This window comes from Crinia signifera, chromosome 3 (assembly GCF_055691185.1).
Source record: "Crinia signifera chromosome 3, ASM5569118v1, whole genome shotgun sequence".
Classification (NCBI taxonomy): Eukaryota; Metazoa; Chordata; class Amphibia; order Anura; family Myobatrachidae; genus Crinia; species Crinia signifera.
Window position 1 is genome coordinate 115,903,391 of NC_139219.1, and position 25,474 is coordinate 115,928,864.

The following is a 25,474-nucleotide window of genomic DNA, read 5'->3' on the forward strand; positions in this document are numbered from 1 at the left end:
TGTACTTATCCTGTCCACTCAGGATGTTGCTATAAATTACTCAGTGTAAACTTTCAAGCTGTATGCAGATTCAGAGGAGCGCCTCCTGGCTCAGTGAACCGGGTCTAGCTCTTCTCTTTACTTGCAGATGGATATAATGAATAAACTTCCTCCAAGTTGTCTAAACTGTCTGAGTTCTCTGTCTGTTCTACTTGGGCGAGTTATAATTCGTGAAACAATTTAATGACAGTAAGCACGGATCTATGAAGCAGTTCTATAGCTACAGCAGTGTTTCCCTGGTTACCCTGGCAACAGGCCTCAGTTGTTTCCTTTCCTGTCAGAATTACAAGCTGTAAGCTATATGTTCAAAGTAGCAGGCTTATATGTCTTCCTGGAGTCTGTGCTGTGTTAATTAGAGTTCAATTCAGCTACTCTGTTTACATACAGTTAAATGGAAGATACACTGCCTGTCAGTACGCTGCACTGTGTGAAACGGACAAGCATAAATGAGTCTCCCTTAGGATACACTGCGCTGGCTGAATATGTAACAGTTAGTCTCTTTTATGTAGTATAATACTTATATGCAAGAGCCACTGCGTTCCTGAGGTAACTTCTAACAGATATATTTGCAGAAAGGTAAGGAGTGTCTGAATGCTGTAAGGTTTTCTCACTCGATTCCTGTCAGTTAGCTTTCCATATGTTAACACTGACTGACCTTACTTAGTTGGCAAATACTGTAATCCACAGACTGTATAGTTACTGTACGCTGTATATTGACCATAGCCTGTATCCTGCTCAGAGGGATCAACAAACTGCTCTTTGCTGACTCCGCTTGGATATGTGGAGATAAACTGTCTAGGGCTACACTGAGTGCTTCTGTGAGTGATAGGGAAGGGATTGAACTCGCTGCTTAGGTAGCTGTTTATTGCTTGTATAACATGCACCCTGGAACACTTCGCCTGTGGAGTTCTGGCAGCCTTATGAACATCAGCAGTGCCTGAGACTGAATGCAATGGAGTTCACACTGAACACAATATAGCTGGCAATTTTATATCACTTTACTAGTTCGTCTTCCACTCTCTCCCTCTCTGCTTGGGCTGCTATGTAGCTGTACAATGTGAGCTGTCAGGGCTGAGGTAAATGGCTCCCTATATGGTGCTGGGCGGGTAAGGGCTGTGTTTAGGCTGAACTGTCACTGCGTAGTAAGGCTCTGTGAGTGGCTGTGACTGAGATAGAGGCCGTGCTGGAGATGTGCTATGCTGCTGTGTGGGTGGGTTTATCACTCACCACTCCCCATCTATGTCACTCGGTTCCAGGTTTCCCCAATCTCTGCCTCGGTAGCTGTTACTCCAATGCTGCATCACTCCTGATCAGCCCTCTTGCTCCGTCTCTTATCTGCCTCCGTCCTGTCACTCAGACCCTGTGTCACAGCACAGCCTCCGACCTCCTGCTGCCCAGCTCTGCAGTCTTAACTCCTTCTTCCCTGAGGTAACTCTCCCCTCCGTTATCAGCTGTGTTCTATTTATAACCCAGCAGCACGCGAGCCTCCAGCTTCCCGCTCTCAGCGCGTGCTGTAAAACTTTATTACACAGAGATTTATTGTTGTCTTTGATCCCCTCTGTACAGGGCATTTTAACTCTGTAAGGGCATTCCCCTCCAGGGAACTTCAGTGCATAAAATAAATAATAAACACACTGCTTTCTATGAGAGTCTCTATTGCCTTCTGTGAAGGCATCTTTATATATGTCCATGAAACATGTAATGTCCCCTATGGAGGTGGTATATAGGTACACAGCAACCATATCTTACAATAAAACAAGAAACTAGGGCATCACAGGCCCACAGTATGTAAATACTACTCTAAGCATAACATTATTTACGCAGGATATTACACACACCCCGCAGCCTATAACCCTACCCATACACACACCCCGCAGCCTATAACCGTAACCATACACACACCCCGCAGCCTATAACCCTAACCATATACACACAACCCAGCCTATAACCCTACCCATACACACACACCTCGCAGACTATAACCCTAACCATACACACACCCTGCAGCCTATAACCCTAACCATATACACACCCCACAGCCTATAACCCTAACCATACACACACCCCGCAGCCTATTACCCTAACCATACACACACTGCAGCCTATAACCCTAAACATACACACACCCCGCAGCCTATAACACTAACCATACACACACCCTACAGCCTATAACCCTAACCTGGTTAGGGTTATAGGCTGCAGGGCGTGTGTGTATGGTTAGGCTAACCATACACACACGCCCTGCAGCCTATAACCCTAACCATACACACACACCCTGCAGCCTATAACCTTAATCGAACACACACACCCCGCAGCCTATAACCCTACCCATACACACACCCCGCAGACTATAACCCTAACCACACACACACCCCGCAGCCTATAACCCTACCCATTCACACACACCGCAGCATATAACCCTACCCATACACACACACCTCACAGCCTATAACCCTAACCATACACACACCCTGCAGCCTATAACCCTAACCATATACACACCCCACAGCCTATAACCCTAACCATACACACACCACGCAGACTATTAGCCTAACCATACACACACCCCCCAGCCTATAACCCTAACCATACACACACCCTGCAGCCTATAACCCTATCCATACACACACACCCACAGCCTATAACTCTAACCATACACACACCCTGCAGCCTATAACCCTAACCATACACACACACTCTCCGCAGCATATAACCCTAACCATACACATACTCCACAGCCTGTAACCCTAACCATACACACACCCTGCAGCCTATAACCCTACCCATACACACACACTGCAGCCTATAACCCTAAACATACACACACCCCGCAGCCTATAACACTAACCATACACACACCCTACAGCCTATAACCCTAACCTGGTTAGGGTTATAGGCTGCAGGGCGTGTGTGTATGGTTAGGCTAACCATACACACACGCCCTGCAGCCTATGACCCTACCCATACACACACACTGCAGCCTATAGAATAGAATAGAATCAACTTTATTGGCCATGTGTGCTTGCGCACACTAGGAATTTTTTGTGGATATACAGTGCAGCATCAGCAGGGATGAAAAAGGGGGGGTGGGGGCATTACATACATTACATTGAGACATTACATGTGGGGAACGCAGCCCGCCGATCAGCACAGCGCCTAGGCAGCCATCCGCGGCGCCACTGGTCGCTGAAGTAGCTGTGGAAGGTAGCAGTAACAGTATGAGCACAAACATTGCAATTAAAGCAGAGACAGTACAATTATCACATGGGGGACACGGGGTTACATATGGCTGAGTGCACAGATCCTTGGCAGCCATTTGCGGCGCCAACTTGTATCTTCCTGTGGGTGGTGGTGGCGGGGGGAGGGGGCAGAAAGAGTCAGTGAGGCCGGGGGAGAGTCAGTCAGGGAGGAGGGTGGAGGGTTTGGGGGTCCTGCAGAGTTACCCGGGGCCGGTGCGGCCTGTCTGGGGGGGATCCTGCCAGACTGATGTGATGTGGAGACCTGCCCTGCCCCCAAACTGCCTTGTTCAGCCATATTCCCCCAATGCAGTGTGCGGGGGATCTTCTGATCCTGACGTTATTTCTGGGGGGGGGGGGGGTTCCCCGGACAAATGTTCAAATGGTGCTGCCGGTGGTGTGTTGCTGCCAGGGGGGGGGGGGGGGAAGATTGTACTGCGGGTGTATAACCCTAAACATACACACACCCCGCAGCCTATAACACTAACCATACACACACCCTACAGCCTATAACCCTACCCATACACACACACCTCGCAGCCTATAACCCTAACCATACATACACCCTTCAGCCTATAACCCTAACCATATACACACCCCACAGCATGTAACCCTAACCATACACATACAACCCACAGCATATAACCCTAACCATATGTGACACCCCAGAAACTGGGTACCCCTTTAGTGCCCAGCATTCACATTGGTGGCCAGTGTCACCCCTTTATGCAGGCACCACAGGGGGTTGCTAGGCAACCGCCCTTCAGTAACAACACGGAGTGCAGAGGACATAGGAGTGGGGCACTTGGACCCAGCACTTGCCCAAGGTGCTGGAATCCAGCCAGAAGAAAGAAGCCCCGGGATTGGTGCAAAAAGAAACGGCGCGAATCCAGAAAAAGGAGGAGTGTGAGAGTGGTGCGAGACAGAGGACTGGACGGGCGCCATCATGCCAGGGAGAGAAGAAGTGTGCTGGAAGACACGTGCCGCAGTACCTGTCAGAGCGGCGGCAGCAGCACCCGGTCCAAGCTGCGGCGGTGACTGACAGCTGGAGAAGACCCGGCGGGGCGAGAGAGCAGCCGCAGCATTGAGCCGCGTCATCAAGGAGCGCCCCGGGAGCAGACGGAGAGAGAGGCGCACGATCCCCACAGCCACCGCACAGTGACCTGAGGCCCGGCGGTGATTCACGGGCTGCCTGGCGCTGACCCCGCCGCAGTGACCAGTGGACCAGGGCTGCCAGAGAGAGTGACGCGGCCGCAGCAGCAGAGCCCAGCAGTGTACCGCCAACGGCAGGCGCCACAGCTAAAAGTAAGTGCTGCATAGCAGCTTCAAGCCAGCCTGATTCCCCAGCTGACCCCTATCGCATGGGGACCCCGGGACGCCCAAATTGAGCCCCACCACACAGGGGCCCTAACGTCGCCCACCTTCCTCCAGTGGTGGCCCCAGCAGGGACATTACCCAAGGCTCACCACACGCCAGACAATAAAGACTGACACCTTACCCTCCTGGCTGAGACCCCTACACGTGCCCTCCTGTCAGCCTTGCACATTGACTCTCCCGTCTCAGGGACACCATTGCCCCATAGTGGCTGAGAACTCTCCTGTTATGTAAGTGGCCCCGGATTGTGTAATATAGCTAGGGATGGACTGCCGCAGGGACCCGTAGTCATTGCGAGCCCCTTGCTCACCCCCTTATGAGGACCTGGTCCCTGCGCCGTGGAATAGGAATATTCAGTTAAGAGGATTTAGCTCATGCTCTTTTACAAGTAGTCCCACAGCACCATCGTGTAGCTGAAATCCAGAATTACCTTTGCCAGTTATGATTAGAGGAACATTCCCAGTAACCTTGTCTTTTATCCAGAACATTGCCCAACCCAACGGTTGCCCTTCGGACCGTGGAGGACTGTTATAAGTTTCACAAATACTGCGCAGTGAAGAATAGAGGCCTTCAGTGAACTGTAAACCCTCGTGCACAGGTCTGTCTTAGAGACAGTGTTCAGGATAGGAACTGGGTACCCAGTAGCATAGTTCTCTTTACCATACCGTATTATTGTGTTGCATGATTTTGCACTGTGAAGGTAATAGTCCATTTATGTCGTATAGTTTAATGTAATTGTCAATTATTTTACCTTTGTACAAAGTGATTCTATTCTGTTATAGTATTATTGTGACTTTATGGTATTACGGTGCACCCCTTTCAGTGTTGTTCACGCCTTAGGTAGCCCTGCCGGCTACCCGACCTCAAGTATCTTATTTAATCTTCAATAAATTCCGTTGCACCGTTTCCTTGGTCTGGTCTGGTCCTTGTCCCGTGTCCAGCAAGAAGAGACGAAGAAGGGAATCACAGAGCGCAAGGTAAAGGGGTTCCTGACCTGGTCATTCCGGTTTACCACACATACACACACCCTGCAGCCTATAACCCTAACTATACACACACACCCCGCAGCCTATAACCTTAACCATACACACACCCCACAGCCTATAACCCTAATCATAAACACACCCCGCAGCCTATAACCCTAACTATACACACTTCACGCAGCCTATTAGCCTAACCATACACACACCCCGCAGCCTATAACCCTAACCATACACACACCCTGCAGCCTATAACCCTAACCATACACACACACCCACAGCCTATAACTCTAACCATACACACACCCTGCAGCATATAACCCTAACCATACACACACACTCTCCGCAGCATATAACCCTAACCATACACATACTCCGCAGCCTGTAACCCTAACCATACACATACACCCGCAGCATATAACCCTAACCATACACACACCCTGCAGCCTATAACCCTAACCATATACACACCCCACAGCCTGTAACCCTAACCATACACCCCGCAGCATATAACCCTAACCATACACACACCCTGCAGCCTATAACCCTAACTATACACACACACCCCGCAGCCTATAACCCTAACCATACACACACCATGCAGCCTATAACCCTAACCATACACACACAAACTCCGCAGCATATAACCCTAACCATACACATACTCCGCAGCCTGTAACCCTAACCATACACCTACACCCCGCAGCATATAACCCTAACCATACACACACCCTGCAGCCTATAACCTTAATCGAACACACACACCCCGCAGCCTATAACCCTACCCATACACACGTCCCGCAGACTATAACCTTAACCACACACACACCCCGCAGCCTATAACCCTAACCATACACACACACTGCAGCCTATAACCCTACCCATACACACACACCTCGCAGCCTATAACCCTAACCATACACACACCCTGCAGCCTATAACCCTAACCAGTGGAGCCGGAACGGGGGGGGGCGAGGGGGCAGCTTGCCCCCCCCAAAATTACTGAGGCGCTAAACCAGCTGTGCGGGCGGGCGGCTGATTAATCTTGATCCAGACCCCGCCCGTCCGCCTATGTAAGCCCCAGGAGAGAAGGGGTTAATGGCAGAGCGGGGACGGAGAGAGGGAGGCTGAGCGGCAGAGCGGGGACGTCAGCGTGACCCCCGCCGACCTCCAGCAGCGTGAGGAGACGCGGCGCCGGGGACTGCCGCAGCCAGGTGACAGAGGGAGCGCGGATAGGTCTGTGACCCCCGCCGACCTCCAGCAGCGTGAGGAGACGCGGCGCCGGGGACTGCCGCAGCCAGGTGACAGAGGGAGCGCGGAGAGGTCTGTGACCCCCGCCGACCTCCAGCAGCGTGAGGAGACGTGGCGCCGGGGACTGCCGCAGCCAGGTGACAGGGAGCGCGGAGAGGTCTGTGACCCCCGCTGACCTCCCCGAGTATTAGCACCGCCGGCCACGCACTGAGAGGCGGCTAGGCTAGGCTGCCTTGTGTATAATGCCCACGTGTATAATGCCCATGCGTAAATGCCGCTGCCCTGTGTATAATGCCCATGCGTAAATGCCGCTGCCTTGTGTATAATGCCCACGCATATATGCCGCTGCCCTGTGTATAATGCCCACGCGTAAATGCCGCTGCCTTGTGTATAATGCCCACGCATATATGCCGCTGCCCTGTGTATAATGCCCATGCATATATGCCGCTGCCTTGTGTATAATGCCCACGCATATATGCCGCTGCCCTGTGTATAATGCCCATGCATATATGCCGCTGCCCGGTGTATAATGCCCACGTGTTTATGCCGCTGCCCTGTGTATAATGACCATGCGTAAATGCCGCTGCCCTGTGTATAATGCCCATGCGTAAATGCCGCTGCCTTGTGTATAATGCCCACGCATATATGCCGCTGCCCTGTGTATAATGCCCATGCATATATGCCGCTGCTCGGTGTATAATGCCCACGTGTATATGCCGCTGCCAGTGTGTATAGTGCCCGGGGGTAACATATAGCAATTTAGGGGGCGCCAAAATGAGATTATATCTTGCCCCCCCCAACCTAAAAACGTTCCAGCGCCCCTGACCCTAACCATATACACACCCCACAGCCTGTAACCCTAACCATACACATACGACCCGCAGCATATAACCCTAACCATACACACACCCTGCAGCCTATAACCCTAACTATACACACACACCCCGCAGCCTATAACCTCAATCATACACACACCCCACAGCCTATGACCCTAACCATACACACACCCCGCAGCCTATAACCATTACCATACACACACCCCGCAGCCTATAACCCTAACCATACACACACCCCGCAGCCTATAACCCTAACCATACACACACCCTGCAGCCTATAACCCTAACCATACACACACACACACACCCGCAGCCTATAACCCTAAACATACACAAACCCTGCAGCCTATAACCCTAACCATACACACACACTCTCCGCAGCATATAACCCTACACATACTCCTCAGCCTGTAACCCTAACAATACACATACATCCCGCAGCATATAACTCTAACCATACACACACCCTGCAGCCTATAACCCTAACCATACACACACCCTGCAGCCTATAACCCTAACCATATACACACCCCACAGCCTGTAACCCTAACCATACACATACACCCCCGCAGCATATAACCCTAACCATACACACACGCTGCAGCCTATAACCCTAACTATACACACACACCCCGCAGCCTATAACCTTAATCATACACACACCCCGCAGCCTATAACCCTAACCATACACACCCCCTGCAGCCTATAACCCTAACCATACACACACCCCACAGCCTATAACCCTACCCATACAAACACAAACCCCCGCAGTCTATAACCTTTACAATATACACACCCCACAGCCTATAACACTAACCATACACACACCCGCAGCCTATAACCCTAACCATATACACATCCCCCACAGCCTATAACCCTAACCATATACACACCCCACAGCCTATAACACTAATCATACACACACACCGCAGCCTATAACACTAACCATACACACACCCGCAGCCTATAACCCTAGCCATACACACACCTCGCAGCCTATAACCCTAACCATACACACACACCCTGCAGCTTATAACCCTACCCATACACACACAATGCAGCCTATAACCCTAACCATACACACACCCCGCAGCCTATAACCCTAACCATGCACACACACCCTGCAGCCTATAACCCTAACCATACACACACCCCGCAGCCTATAACCCTAACTATACACACACACCCCGCAACCTATACCCCTAACCATAAACACACCCCACAGCCTATAACCCTAACCATACACACACCCTGCAGCCTATAACCCTAACCATACACACACACACTCCGCAGCATATAACCCTAACCATACACATACTCTGCAGCCTGTAACTCTAACCATACACATACACCCAGCAGCATATAACCCTAACCATACACACACCCTGCAGCCTATAACCCTAACCATATACACACCCCACAGCCTATAACCCTAACCATACACACACCCCACAGCCTATAACCCTACCCATACAAACACAAACCCCCGCAGTCTATAACCTTTACAATATACACACCCCACAGCCTATAACACTAACCATACACACACCCGCAGCCTATAACCCTAACCATATACACACCCCATAGCCTATAACCCTAACCATATACACACCCCACAGCCTATAACACTAATCATACACACACACCGCAGCCTATAACACTAACCATACACACACCCGCAGCCTATAACCCTAGCCATACACACACCTCGCAGCCTATAACCCTAACCATACACACACACCCTGCAGCTTATAACCCTACCCATACACACACAACGCAGCCTATAACTCTAACCATACACACACCCCGCAGCCTATAACCCTAACCATGCACACACACCCTGCAGCCTATAACCCTAACCATACACACACCCCGCAGCCTATAACCCTAACTATACACACACACCCCGCAACCTATACCCCTAACCATAAACACACCCCACAGCCTATAACCCTAACCATACACACACCCTGCAGCCTATAACCCTAACCATACACACACACACACCCGCAGCCTATAACCCTAAACATACACAAACCCTGCAGCCTATAACCCTAACCATACACACACACTCTCCGCAGCATATAACCCTAACCCTACACATACTCCTCAGCCTGTAACCCTAACCATACACATACATCCCGCAGCATATAACTCTAACCATACACACACCCTGCAGCATATAACCCTAACCATACACAAACTGCAGCCTATAACCCTAACCATCAGAGCCGAATTTCCCATTAGGCACGTGAGGCACCGGCCTAGGGGCGGCACATGTTTGGGGGCGGCACTTGGATGCCTGTGATAGTACTGTCAGCCCAAAATGTACCAATAACTGCAAAATATCCACTGTACTGTACTATATTCCATCTTAAATAGAGTGTAAATGGATAGGAAATGCAGATACTGCCCCTATAAACTGTCCTACTTAGTAAACATTATTGTTGTGCCTAGGGGCGCCCTCCTCCCTAAATCCGCCCCTGCTAACCATACACACACCCTGCAGCCTATAACCCTAACCATATACACACCCCACAGCCTGTAACCCTAACCATACACATACACCCCCGCAGCATATAACCCTAACCATACACACACGCTGCAGCCTATAACCCTAACTATACACACACACCCCGCAGCCTATAACCTTAATCATACACACACCCCACAGCCTATAACCCTAACCATACACACCCCCTGCAGCCTATAACCCTAACCATACACACACCCCACAGCCTATAACCCTACCCATACAAACACAAACCCCCGCAGTCTATAACCTTTACAATATACACACCCCACAGCCTATAACACTAACCATACACACACCCGCAGCCTATAACCCTAACCATATACACATCCCCCACAGCCTATAACCCTAACCATATACACACCCCACAGCCTATAACACTAATCATACACACACACCGCAGCCTATAACACTAACCATACACACACCCGCAGCCTATAACCCTAGCCATACACACACCTCGCAGCCTATAACCCTAACCATACACACACACCCTGCAGCTTATAACCCTACCCATACACACACAACGCAGCCTATAACCCTAACCATACACACACCCCGCAGCCTATAACCCTAACCATGCACACACACCCTGCAGCCTATAACCCTAACCATACACACACCCCGCAGCCTATAACCCTAACTATACACACACACCCCGCAACCTATACCCCTAACCATAAACACACCCCACAGCCTATAACCCTAACCATACACACACCCTGGAGCCTATAACCCTAACCATACACACACACACTCCGCAGCATATAACCCTAACCATACACATACTCTGCAGCCTGTAACTCTAACCATACACATACACCCAGCAGCATATAACCCTAACCATACACACACCCTGCAGCCTATAACCCTAACCATATACACACCCCACAGCCTATAACCCTAACCATACACACACCCCACAGCCTATAACCCTACCCATACAAACACAAACCCCCGCAGTCTATAACCTTTACAATATACACACCCCACAGCCTATAACACTAACCATACACACACCCACAGCCTATAACCCTAACCATATACACACCCCATAGCCTATAACCCTAACCATATACACACCCCACAGCCTATAACACTAATCATACACACACACCGCAGCCTATAACACTAACCATACACACACCCGCAGCCTATAACCCTAGCCATACACACACCTCGCAGCCTATAACCCTAACCATACACACACACCCTGCAGCTTATAACCCTACCCATACACACACAACGCAGCCTATAACTCTAACCATACACACACCCCGCAGCCTATAACCCTAACCATGCACACACACCCTGCAGCCTATAACCCTAACCATACACACACCCCGCAGCCTATAACCCTAACTATACACACACACCCCGCAACCTATACCCCTAACCATAAACACACCCCACAGCCTATAACCCTAACCATACACACACCCTGCAGCCTATAACCCTAACCATACACACACACACTCCGCAGCATATAACCCTAACCATACACATACTCTGCAGCCTGTAACTCTAACCATACACATACACCCAGCAGCATACTGTATAACCCTAACCATACACACACCCTGCAGCCTATAACCCTAACTATACACACACACCCCGCAGCCTATAACCTTAACCATACACACACCCCACAGCCTATTACCCTAACCATACACACACCCCGCAGCCTATAACTCTAACCATACACACACCCTGCAGCCTATAACCCTAACCATACACACACACACACTCCGCAAAATATAACCCTAACCATACTCATACTCCGCAGCCTGTAACCCTAACCATACACATACACCCCACAGCATATAATCCTAACCATACACACACCCTGCAGCCTATAACACTAACCATACACACACCCTGCAGCCTATAACCCTAACCACACACACACACCCTGCAGCCTATAACCCTAACAATACACCCCCCCCCGCAGCCTATAACCCTAACCATACACACACACCCTGCAGCCTACAGTATATTCCTAACCATACACACACACCCTGCAGCCTACAGTATATTCCTAACCATACACACACACCTCGCAGCCTATAACCCTAACCACACACACACACCCTGCAGCCTATAACCCTAACAATACACCCCCCCGCAGCCTATAACCCTAACCATAAACACACACCCTGCAGCCTACAGTATATTCCTAACCATACACACACACCCCGTAGCCTATTACCCTAACCATACACACACACCGCAGCATATAACCCTAACCATACACACCCCATAGTCTATAACCCTAACCAGTGGCGGAAGTCCCGGAGACAATGAAGTCATTTGCCGCCGGGCTTTTAGCCCTGAAGGGGCGTCTGCTTCATTGTCCCCATCCCACGTTGTCCCTGCTGTAATAGAGCCACTCTGATGCTGTGAGTCCTGTGACCCTGGCTGAGATGTCATGGAAAGATTGTGTGCAGGGCAGCGTGCAGGGAGGGGGCGGAGCGGCTGTCACTGTGTGGACTAGAGAGTCCTGACAGCCTCCGACCTCCGATAACTAGCAGTAGTCGGCTAAACAGTATGTGCTCACGTACTCACGTACTCTGTGTGAAGGAGGGGGAAGGGGGGTGTGGGAGCCTGCTAAGCACCAACCGTGACTGTAGATAACATAAAATGTCCAGAGAACCCCTCTGCTATTGTTGCTCAGCAGCCCCTTCTTAGAGGACGCCCTGCTGACTGCTCTGCCAGAGCCATGTGCATGAGGACAGCAGCTGTCGGCTCCTAGTAGCAGCAGCATTATAAACTACAGTCCCAGTACAGATTAAGGACAAGGTCAGCAAGTTGGAGGAGCCCCCCTGCCCCTGCTTACTGACCCTATAGGAGGTCGGCACCCTGCACAGGTAATTGCTTCTCTTATTTAAAAACTTTGCTTTGCTGCTGCAGCAGTGCTTAGTCAATGAATACTATATAGGGCGTGACAAGAGTAGGACTTTATACCATGATATAGGACCCCATTTATCATGGGATGGGGCAGCATCCCAGTGGTCAGGATGCCGGCGTTCAGTTACCGATGCAGGCATCCCAACTGCCATCAGATGACCAGCGCCACAACCTCAAAATGGATCAGGATGCCAATACCGGAATCCCAACAGCTGGCATCCTGATTGGTGAGTATGCGGAGCGCAGTAGTATGTAATCTGTACTGGGCCCCACAATTTCTGGCACTAGCCCCGGCTTCTGTGTACTATCCTGGACACCGACTCCTATCCTAAAATCTTTATTCATGCAGATGTTCCACTGGTGACATGGCCTCTGATAGAACTGAGGAATATTGTGTGCACATTACTTCCTCCCTTGCCCCTTCAGCTTTCTGATTGCTCATTCCCTGACTGTTATTGGGTTATGCGCAAGCTGGAAGCATGGGGGAAGGGGCAGAAACTTTTTTGGCTTTGGGGCATAAAATTTCTAGTTACGCCACTGGGTAGGGGCACCACTTTGTATTTCGCCTCCGGGCATCTGGTGTGAGCCACTGACCCTAACCATACACACACACCCCGCAGCCTATTACGCTAACCATACACACACACTGCAGCATATAACCCTAACCATACACACCCACCCGCAGCCTATTACCCTAACCATACACACACACCGCAGCCTATAACCCTAACCATTCACACCCCACAGCCTATAAACCTAACCATACACCCCCTGCAGCCTATAACCCTAACCATATACACCCCACAGCCTATAACCCTAACCATACAACCCCACAGCCTATTACCCTAACCATACACACCCTGCAGCCTATAACCCCCTCAGTGCCCCCATGTGTACGCTGTCCCCCCCTCAGTACCCCCATGTATACTGTCCCCCCTCTCCCTTCAGTGACCCCATGTGTACACTGTCCCCCTCTCACTGGCCCTTGCGGCCTTCTCCCCCCACACCTCCTGCCCGCACCTCTCACCCGGCCAACCAGTGACTGGTAGCTTTCATCTGCTCAGGGGCTTCTCAACCGCCGACCTCCCCTCCCCGTCCTGCACAAACTGGTTAGGCCTCGGTCTCTCACTGTCGCTTCCTCCATAGTACTGCCTGCTCTGTCAGACCTCAACTAACCCCCCCTTCTACTCCCACACCCCCGGCACTGCACCTGCCTGCTCCAGTGCGGATTCCTCTGCCCGCTGTGGGCTCTGACCATGACCCAGCTCTTTTCCGCCAGCTCCATCACATCCTGCCTGAGCTTCAAGTGAGGTCTGCTGCTGATACTTTCATTACTTTTAATTAATTGGGACACCAGCACCTTAAGTTACATTGTTTTACCATTAATTACATGTGATTTATGTATATTTCTGTATATGACTTTATTATGTGTTTATAAAATATTTTTATTTCAAATGAACTGAGTCTTGTGCCATTATTGAAAAGGGGGACCTATATTACATTTAATTTTCAACTTTAATCAAAGGTACAATTGCCAATGCTGTGACAGCTTTCCAATTGTTATCTTTTATTTCTTACAAGCTGGTTTGCTTGTTGTCATATGCGGCTTTCCTTGGCTATTATTATATTATTCAATATATCACCAGAGGTATGGTGTGACTCACTACCTCCCTCCCTTTTTTTTAGACTAAAATAGGTTACATTTCTCTTAGCAGAATTTGATCGTACCCAAAAAACAAACTTGTTCATTGTACAAAACCAAAATGGCCCGGGAGGGCTGCAGAGCATGCACAGTTGTGTGTAGCTCCTCCCATGGTCCTTTGCAGGGAGGACCATGGGAGGAGGCACATGCGCAGCAGCCCTCCACAGGGAGCCTGCCGCCCTGGTCACCCCATCGACACTCCCCTTAACTCCGGTGATCCAGCAGTGGAGACAGCACCACTAACCATGCCAGAAGGGGGAGGCCTGGCTCTGTGTTCCCGGTCAGCATCTGCGGACACCAGGGAAGAGGGGAGCTGCAGCCTGGAACTCACTGCTGGAGGGGAAACAATCAAGTCAGATAGCAGGAGCAGACTGGTCCCCATCTCCGGGAGGAACCCCCAGCCTGGTAAATTTCCATGACCTGGTAGGGTCAGTGTGTCATGTATAGGTAGGCATCATTGACACACACACACACACCCATAGCCTATTCATACATTCATACATACGCGCACACACACACACACACATATATGCAGTCTATCCATACATACTCACACACCCGCAGCTGATCCATGACCTGGTAGGGTCAGCGTGTCATGTATATATCATTTGTAATTTGATCTCTGCCCCAGGCAAGGGGCGTGGTCTTATTAAAATGGTCATAGCCTCACCGGAGAACACTACCTTACACCCCAGTTTTTGGTCCTGCACCAACAGACCTTTGCCACCACAGGAAGAACATTTTTTCACCATATTAAGCCCCATACAGTAATGTCCCCTGCACCATATGCCCCACACTGCAATGCCCGTGATACATTATGTCCTACAGTATAGCTTCTACACACTGGGTGTCATGCTCATTGCCAGGGGTTTTATGCTCTGGGATGGGTGTCATACTCCTTAGTAGTAGTAGTACGTTTATTTATAAGGTGCCGCAAAGTGTCCGCAGCACCGTACATAGCAAACAAAAAACTAATTACAAGGTAACGTACAGGGTGTGTTGAAAAATACAGTATAAATAGGGGTATAGCTGGTAGAACTAAAATCAGCATCAGTTCAGAAGTAGGTGTCAAAATTGTCTAGGAGACTGAAGATGAAGTAGAGGAAGGGAAGAACAGGACAGGAGCACAGGTGAGGTAAAGAGGTAGGGTGAGTATGTGAGGAAGGAGGACCCTACTCATAAGAGTTAACATACTAAAAATGGACGAACGAAAAACAATAGGATAAGTAGGAACGGAGGGGAACGGAGGCAGAATCAAAAGAGGTTAGGAGGAGGGATAGGCTAGTCGAAAAAAGTGGGTTTTGAGGGAGCGCTTGAAGGAGGTAAGGGAATCAGAAAGCCTGATGGGTGGCGGGAGGTTGTTCCAGTGCAGGGGGGCAGCGCGAGAGAAGTCTTGGACACGGGAGTGGGAGGAGGTGATTAGGTGAGAGGTCAGTCGGCGGTCAGTGATGGAGCGAAGAGGATGGGAGGGAGTGTGGATAGAGGTGTGAAGAGAGGTAAGGAGCGGTGGAGGAGGAGAGAGCCTTGTAGGTGGTGGTGAGGAGTTTAAAGAGAACTCGGAAAGGAATGGGGAGCCAGTAAAGAGATAGACAGAGTGGGGAGGCGGAGGTAGAGCGGCGGGAGAGGAAGATGAGCCTTGCCAGGGGTTTGTAATGTTTGTAGCCAGTGGTAATGTTTGTTGCCAAGGGTGTGTTATTGTTAAACATTTTTAAAAATCCAATTTTTATTCTTACAGTGAAATTTTACATTTCTGAATTAAAAAAACAAAATTGAAAAAAAGCTATGAAATTCGGTTTCACATGTCCCATTAAGGCTTCTTACACATGATCTGGCATTTCTGAAACCTGTTGTAACTCTTCCACTCAAACGCCAAAAAGCAATGAAATTACAATCATTAAGGCTGACGCCTTAATGGACATGTTCCTTGCGCAATACAGATAAGGTACGCCATCACAGCCTGTGGGTAAGTGGAGATTCAGCACTCTCACAGAGTGAGATTGCTGTCACTCACACAATGGTGGAGCTGCTAATTCACAGATTTGTGTGCTCATTGGAATACACACATGCAGCCTATGCAACTGAAGGTCTGAGCAGTTATGTGGCACACTCATCCTAATAAGAACCCACAATCATTTAAAACTGTATATACCTTTTAGTTACTATAGTGTTCATTCTAGCACCCGCCATCTTTGAAAACCCAACTAGTTCCTCTTCGCTGCCTTGGGTGTAGCTGTCTGCTGTAGTGCTTCTAGCACAGTGTGGTCTGTGTATCAGCACTGCAAACCAGACCTGTGCCAGAAACACAACAGCAGACAGCAACACCCCAGACAGGGTAGAGGAACTGCATGGGTTTACAAAGATGGCAGGTGCTAGAATAAACACTATTACTATAACTATCCAGCTGAGGGTCCAACATCTTTCACACTCACTACCTATATCCATTTAGTATTCACATGCAGTTACCAGAAACATCTTTCATACTTGCAAAAAACTACAATACTCCCAACTACTATCCATCTACACTTCTCCTATATGCCTTCATGCTGCTCTGTCTTCCCAATACCTACTGCTGTGTGTATTCCCTCATCCGCATCAATGTGTCTTTTCCCATCTGCGCTGCCCCGTCTTTCCACACAGATGCCACTGTTTCCTTCTATATGTGTCACTGGCTTCCCCTCTATTAGTGGTACTCTATCTCCCCCTCCATCCATGCTGCTCTGCCCGCCTCATCCATGAAACAGTTTCCTACCATCTGTACTGCTGTCTCCCCTCTCCATCTGTAATGCTCTGTTTTCCCTTTATCCCCTTTGCTCCGAACACCCTCCCCCATCAGTGCTGTCTTTCCTCCAAATGCTCCTCTGTTTCCCACCCAATCGCATCTTACCTTCCCCAATCTGTGCCACTGTTTTCCACCCATCTGATTCGTTAGTCCCCCATCAGTGCTGCTTAGCCTTCCTACCATCTACACATTTCTATTCCTCCCCATCTGCACCACACTGCCTCCTACCCCAATCAACACCACTTTTACCCCATCCTCTCAGCTCTGTTTACTGCTCAGACCTTCAGTTGCATAGACTGCATGTGTGTATTCCAATGAGCACACAAATTTGTGAATTAGCAGCTCCACCATTGTGTGAGTGACAGCAATCTCACTCTGTGTGTCACAATATGCATGTATTTCAGTTACCTGCTGGTCAAATCCTGCTGGCTTTGTCTCATGCTGCTGACAGCTCTGTATAGTTGAACTGTGCTGTGAGATCTGAGCTCAGCTAATTAGTAACACCTGGTTGATTAGTTCACCTGTGAGTTCCCTGTGCTTCCTATAAAAGGCAGTCTCTGACAGAAAGAAGCTGCCAGAGTATAGGCTCACAACCTGCTCCAGCGTCCCTTGTACTTTACTGTGTTCCTGATCACCAGATACTGACTGCGGCTTGTTTCCTGACTATCCTTCGGCTTAATCCCTGTGTACCGTGAATCGTGGGTTACCTGTGTATGACCTCAGCCTGCCTCCTGACCACTCTCCTGCCTGATCCTCGTGTACCGTACCCAGTGTTTACCAGTGTATGATTCCGGCTATTCTCCTGACTATTCTCCTGTCTGCTCCCTGTGTACTACATCCGTGACATCCAGTGTATGACCTTGGCTAGTTCTGTTACCATTCTCCTGCCCGCTCCCTGTGTGCTGCATTCCTTGGTACCGTATCTGCTCACCTGTTACTGACCCGGCTTGACGACCACGCTCCATATTCCACAAGCTACCACCACTCATACGGGGAACCTGACCAGGGGGCCGCGACCGACGTGTCGGGTGCCGCAGAAGCCCATATCCCACTTGGAGGGGTCACTGGCAGAAAACCCCCGGCACGGTTAGACTCCGCGCCCCTGTGTCAGGTCTAGCCAATCCCCGAATGGGAGTGCACCCCAAGTTTGTGACACAGGTGAGAGTGCTGAATCTGCACTTACCCACAGGCTGTGATGGCGTACCATATCTGTATTGTGCAAGGAACACGTCCATTAAGGAGTCAGCCTTAATGATCGTAATTTCATTGCTTTTTGGTGTTTGAGTGGAAGAGTTCCAACAGGTTTCAGAAATGCCAGATCATGTGTAAGAAGCCTTAACGGGACATGTGAAACCGTAAGGTTTTTTGTCTTTGGAATATATATATATATATATATATATATATATATATATATTTGTAAGGGCGGCACTCCAAATAGATGGTGGCTGTAGATAGGAGTGAACGAATAAAGCGGTGCCCTCCTTTGTGTCAGGGAACTCCTGACACTGTATACAACGGGTGGGGGGTGGCGGCACTCGCAAATGAAGAGACTGGAGACATCTTCTTCCACTGATATATATATATATATATATCCGAGTAGTCCTACAGAGAGTGCTACCCTATTGTGTACTTGTACATTGTTGAACAGCTGGGCAAAGGCTGGACATTTGGGGTATGAGCACCCGACTGCAATAAACATTATTGGGTATATACCTACCTTCTCATCAGCATTATATCCACCATGGAGCCCAGAGCCAACCAGGTTGAGGACCAGGCAGAGGGGACCAAATTGTCCCTGGAGACACGAAGATTTAAAGACTTTTTGTTCTGAATCGGAGGCGGAGTCCATGCTTTTTAGTGAGAAATTGGCAGACATAGCTGAGACCAGACCCATGGAACATATCTACAGATATTTTTTACGGTTATGGCAATGTGAGGTAAATTTTCTGATGCATGGTGTTACTGTCAGTTACTACTATAAAGAAAAAAGAATTCCAAGAGGGTTTCTGGTCAAGAATCCCCCAACTATTGGCAAGTATAAGATCTCCTTCTGTAAAGAATGGATTGGGGTGCTCAACAAATGTACAGATGGGGCAGGCCTCTTCTTTGCTGGTGAATCGCCAGAACGTCAGCGCTGGCGATCCGCCAGCGGCCTGCCTCACCATCTGACTGAGACGTGCGTGCGTCGCACGCGCATCTCAATCTCCGTCGGCGGGGCGACGGGAACCCTGTCCGTCTCCGCTTCAGGGAGACAGACAGGGTTAGGGGGGGGTGCGGGCAGGCGGCGGGGACCCCGGGTCATCACCGACAAGCCGGCCTTGACCCGGGGGAAGAGCTGGAAGCGCCGTCGGAAGGGGACGCGCGCGCCTCTCATTCGCGCGCGTCCCCTTCTCGCTATAGCTATGGCGCTGGCGGTGGATGGCGGCTGGCGTCGCCATCGCCATCCCCTGCAAAGATGGGACCTGCCCCATCTGTAGTCTCGACCTCATTCTGTTGGTAATGGAGGAGTCGGGGCATGAGCTTGCTCTTATATATGATTAAATTACAGAGTTTGAGCTAGAAGATAAGAAGGTCTTGGGGGGGGGTCATAAAACTGTTAATTGGTTTCAGAGACGTTCAAGTCAGTTATCGAGTTATAAAAAAAGTTTTGATTGCCTTCAAAACACAGAAGCTACATAAGGACTATGTATGATTATAAATGGACGATGAGCATAACTAGGTGTACCCTTGGGTATATGGTGGATAGAGTCAGCATTTAGGTCCAGAGAGGGACCACAATAAATGTACTTGCAGGAGGGGGTGGAAACATCCAGGCAGAGACTTTTCCTCTAATGAGGGTATATACACCAGTGATTCTAATCTAATATACGCCTGGCATCCCCTTAAGGGGCATAATAACAACAGGAAACGGATGCGAACTTGTAGGGGGTGCCAGAACAAAATGAAGAGGCAGAGTGGGCTGGCCACCTCTGGCACGGAGGGGACGGTCATAAATCTTTCTTCACATGTGTTGTTGCCAGCACAAAACAGAGTACTGTGTAAAGGACTTTCTTTTGTCCCCACGGGGGGGGGTTGATGGTATGAAGTGGCAAGTGGAATGTTATAAATTATGCTGACAGTTGAAGCTGCAGGAGAAATGTCATGATTCTATGTCTAATAGTGTTGTCAGTGATATTCCTTTACAATTATGCAAATTGAAAAAGTCTACATATGAACCTGTATCTAATAATATAGGCAGGCCAAAATTTCTGCACTTAAGGATTTGACAAAATATAATGATATCGCCATATCGCTGATAAAAGCATAAATAGCAAATCAATTGTTTAATGAAAAGGTATATTGCCATTTGAAAAAGGATCCTCCAGAAGTATATAAATGTAAATTGTGTAAATGCTTACAGTTGGTGGCCTATTATTGTGGCATGCAATTCTCTATTTCAAGCTACTTCACTATACTTAAATGCGTTATTGCAGCCCTGTATTCTGGGGAGTAAAGATTGTATCCAGGACACCACTGCATTTTTTGAAGCTGCTGAGAGAAAATAAGGAGGTTCCTGGTTTTTTTTTAGTTAGCATGGCTATATCTAGCCATCTCTCCTGGGTTAACCATTCGAATAACAGGAGTGAGGAACTTAGTAAATGCAATAAACGATGGTGGCCTATTGTAAAAGCAGATGCCAGCTTGGGTCACAAAGATACTAACATTATGCCCTGTTATCAAAGGGGGCGTAATATACGGATTGGGTATCCCATATGGATATCACTAATATGCATAGAAGCCAAGGATACCAGGAAGGTTTCCTGACACGTCAAAATGTCAGACATGTAGAAATTTGACAGCCTCCAACTCGTTTAACCATATTTTTAGTGGGAAAAATGATTTCATACGACACACATGCACTACTCGGTACATTGTTTGCTGACTTGTCCTTTTGGGTACAGGTTTGTGGCTAAGACTTACTGTACAGAACACTCTATGACCGTAGGCACTACGTCAGTCAGGCATTAAACAGGCCAAGGAGCAAGGGGTGAGTGATCAACCTGTATCACGACACTTCCTTGATGCTTGCGTCGCTTGTTGTATATGGTAACACAGACCCTGTCAGGCGCATGGGCTGTAGGTCATCAGTGGTGGACAAGGTGGGCAGAGCTAAGGGGCGGGGTATGCTAGGAGATACTTCGGAGCGTGCTTGGTGTCCTTGGTTACTGTGACTACCAGACGCTTCCTGATGACGGACCAATTTGACGCCAATTTGATGGGTGAGTAACCCTATTTAAAGGCTTTGTTTGCACACTATTATGCATCCTGATGACGGGGTGGCATTAAAACCCTGAAATTTTGAAATTGCTATCTGCCTCGTGTATTCTTTTTGGGAGTGCCGCCGCTGACATGCTATATTCTACATACAGTTGTGTTTATAAGTTTACATACCCTTGCAGAATTTGTTATTTTGTGGTCATTTGTCAGATAATATGAATGATAACTCACAAACTTTTCTTTCACTCATGGTTAGTGGTTGGGTGAAACTATTTATTGCCAAACAACTGTGTTTACTCTGTTTAAACCATAATGACAACAGAAATTACCCAAATGACCCTGATCAAAAGTTTACATACCCTGGAGATTGTGGCCTGATAACATGCACACAAGTTGACACAAACGGGTTTGAATGGCTAATAAAGGTAACCAACCTCACCTGTGATCTGCTTGCTTGTAATCAGTGTGTGTGTATAAAAGGTCAGTGCATTTCTGGTCTCCTGAAAGACCCTTGCATCTTTCATCCAGTGCTGCACTGACGAGTCTGGATTCTGAGTCATGGGGAAAGCAAAATAATTGATAAAGGATCTATGGGAAAAGGTAATTGAACTATGTAAAACAGTAAAGGGATATAAAAAGATATCCAAGCAATTGAGAATGCCAATCAGCAGTGTTCAAACTCTAATTAAAAAGTGGAAAAGGAGACAGGTGTAACATTCCTTTTACACTTGCTTTACTTTGTAATCCACAAGGTGGCAGCAGAGCACTAAATACAAACCACTTTTCCATTTTTTCCTACACCTTTTATTTATATACTTCCAACACAAACGAGTGTGACACCCCCTGAGAGACATTCCAGAGGAGTGACGAAGTAAAGAAACCATGACATACCTGTTTGCTATATGGTACACATATTTAACAACACTGAAGGTGCAAATTCTCTACCACGGCCCAGTTTGATGGGACCAAAATCATTCAAAGCCCACATGTAAATGGGTCAGTTGGTTTTGAGGATATAACTGGTTGTTTAAAGGGGGGGTGGGGTGGTTTTCTCTCCCCTCACACCAGAAAATGCAGGGACTGGGCTGGTGTAAAAGGGGCCAGCCCAGTAATGTCCCTGCATGATCCTGGGACCATTTTCTGGTGTGAAAGGGATATTATTTAAAATAGCCGTGACCTGCAGGGAAAGGGGGGACATGATAGAAACTTTCAAATATATCAAGGGCTTTAACAAGGTACAGGTGGGAGACATTCTCCACAGGAAGAGGAGCAGCAGAACACGAGGACATGCACTGAAACTAGAGGGAGGAAGATTCAGGGGAAATTTGAAGAAGAATTACTTCACAGAAAGAGTAGTAGATAAGTGGAATAGCCTCCCATCAGAGGTGGTAGAGGCAAATACAGTAGTACAATATTGATATCCTTACAAAAAAATAAGAATCAAATATGGTTTGAGGTAACATGTTTAAAAAAGGGGCAGACTAGATGGGCCAAGTGGTTCTTATCTGCCGTCAAATTCTATGTTTCTATGTGTTTCTGAATACAGCCGGGCAGCCCCCTGCTCTCTCCCCGGCTGTCATTTCTGCCCGGCAGCAGTTGTCCCCCAGTTAACGCAAGCATGCATTCCTCATTGGCAATGAGCATGTTATCCCTCATGACAATGAGCATGGAACCCCTGGCAATGAGCATGTAGGTAAGCAGCACTTATGTAGCATCATTTTTAATAGGCATTATGGTGTTTGGCATAATACGTAATGGACATTATGATGTGTGGCTTAACATGTAATGGGCATTATAGAGTAAGTTTTTAATGCACGCCTTACCCCTGTTTATTTATTTTATTAACAGTTTCTTATATAGCGCACACATATTCCACAGCGCTTTACAGAGAATATTCGAACATTCACATCAGTCCCTGTTCCAGTGGAGCTTACAAGCTATAGTCATTACCACATGTACATGCACACACAGACATTCTAGGGTTAATTTTGTTAGGAGCCAATTAACCTACCAATATATTTTTGGATTGTGGGAGGAAATCGGAGCATCCGGAGTAAACCCACGCAAGTATTGGGAGAATATACAAACTCTGCACAGTTAGGGACATGGTGGGAGTCGATCCCATGACCTCAGTGCTGTGTGGCAGTAATGCTAACCATTACACCATTCGTACTGCCCATTTTATGAAGCATATTGTGCATTATTGCTCAATCTGTTTAGTAAAGTGCTTATTTTGGCTCAATCCATGTGGCAAAATCTGAATTTTACCTAGATTAAGGATAAATTCACATTATGTCACACAGATTAGTGTCGCATAACGTGAATTTATTTGTGTGCCATAGTGTGAATTTTGGCTCAGTCGCTGTGAATTTTGGCTTATTCAATGTGTAAGAGGCAAGTACAGGGGAATACTTTTGTGTTGCATGATTTGTATAAGGGGTATATGGTGTGGTAAACTTAGGTGGCCAGATAAAAGGTGCTGAAATGTTGTCTACCAAGTTTCAGCTTTCAGTATTCTTTTGAGTGGAGTGCCGCCTCACCCCGCAAGTATCTTAGGACATCGGCATCCTGCAGGTGCACCTTTGGAGGGAACCCGCCAATACATCTCCCTGCATTTTTTCTATGCCAGCCCCCTGCCTTTTCCATGCATATATAATTAGTTGAAAGTATGTACACAAATAGAGACACACTCATGAGCAGACTAATGAAACAGAACACTGGTCATGCCTCCCACATTGGCCCTTATTCTGAATCGTGCGGCCGGAGCCGCACACGGTGCTCCGGCCGCACAAACCAATCCCCGCCCACACTACGGATCGCCACGGCCGTCCGTACACGGACGGCTGGCGATCCGCATGAAAATGGTGGGGCGTACGCCTCCACCATGGTGGGAGCTGCCCCCTGCATTCGATGGTCGTCGACCATCGAAGGCAGGGCCGCACGCCCCAGCAGCTCCCGCAAGCTGAGACCACACGGACAATCGTCCGTGTGATAGCTTGTATGGGGCCGGAGAACTGACATCCGGCGACGTCAGCTTTCCGCCCCCATCACTGGCGTCATACCCTCATTACCATGCATACGCCCCGCGTTTGCATGGGAACGCCCATGAAACGCGGGGCGTATGCATAGGGAAATGAGGGTATGAAGCCCCTCACGCCCCTATACGCCCCCTTTGCGGCGGCGAAACTTTATGTGCGGCGATTTCGCCTGCACATGCGCAGATTGACCTCTGCGCATGTGCAGACTGAAAACATCGGCGGTACGGCCGCACGCGGGCCGTACCGCTCGATTCAGAATAAGGGCCCTTATTAGGTGCTGGTCACAACCCCTATTGCGCTTAATATGCCCTTGATCATTTTCAGCTACAGGCCCATTTAGACCTTAATCTGGCACTGGTTAGTCTGCTTGTTGCAGTAGTGGACCCTTCAGGCTTACCCCTAGACATTTGAGGTGCTGTCACTGGTGATTGAGTGGCACCTGATCCTGGGAAAAAAATTATCTAAGCCATTTCAGGATTCGTGCCAGTACCAAAGCCCAGAACTCAGGTACCAAAGGCCAGAACTCAGGTCTTGGTGGTTAA

At 48.7% G+C, this 25,474-nt stretch overlaps 1 protein-coding gene across 3 annotated transcripts in view; it reads right to left on the reverse strand.

Moving 5' to 3' along the window:
* Positions 1 to 25,474, reverse strand: part of KMO (kynurenine 3-monooxygenase) — a 744,737-nt gene that overhangs the window by 128,168 nt on the left and 591,095 nt on the right. The gene's annotated exons all lie outside the window — the stretch shown is intronic.